Source organism: Crocuta crocuta, unplaced genomic scaffold (assembly GCF_008692635.1).
Source record: "Crocuta crocuta isolate KB4526 unplaced genomic scaffold, BGI_CrCroc_1.0 scaffold864, whole genome shotgun sequence".
Taxonomy (NCBI): Eukaryota; Metazoa; Chordata; class Mammalia; order Carnivora; family Hyaenidae; genus Crocuta; species Crocuta crocuta.
In genome coordinates, this window is record NW_027530615.1 from 312,778 (window position 1) to 313,232 (window position 455).

A 455-nucleotide genomic window follows, 5' to 3' on the forward strand; every position below is an offset into this window, starting at 1 on the left:
TATTTTAACTAAAGTAAATAATTCTAAATAAATAATTTTAATCACAAATGATAACAATCTATGAATTATTTACAGTGAAAAATCTATAATATGTAATAATGTCTGAGTAAACAGGTATGCATAAGCCATACTTTTCCAAAGATTTTCATCTTTCTTCATTTTCATCTTTATCATTTTATATATACTTATTGGCTTTAGTTTAATTTCTTATAAAGTAGCTCATGGACACATGAAATTGCCTCAGTTCTCTAGTTTTACTGCTCATGTTTATACCACGCAGTTACCACACTATCCTTACTTGAATGCAGGAACAACTAAAGATAACTTGCTAACAATAAGAGAAACAAATCATTTTAAAATCAATTCCTAAAACTTTCAACTAAAATTAGAACCTAATCCTCACAAAAACCAAGATGTGAAAGGGGTTACACAAACATTTAAAACAAAGGAGAGCA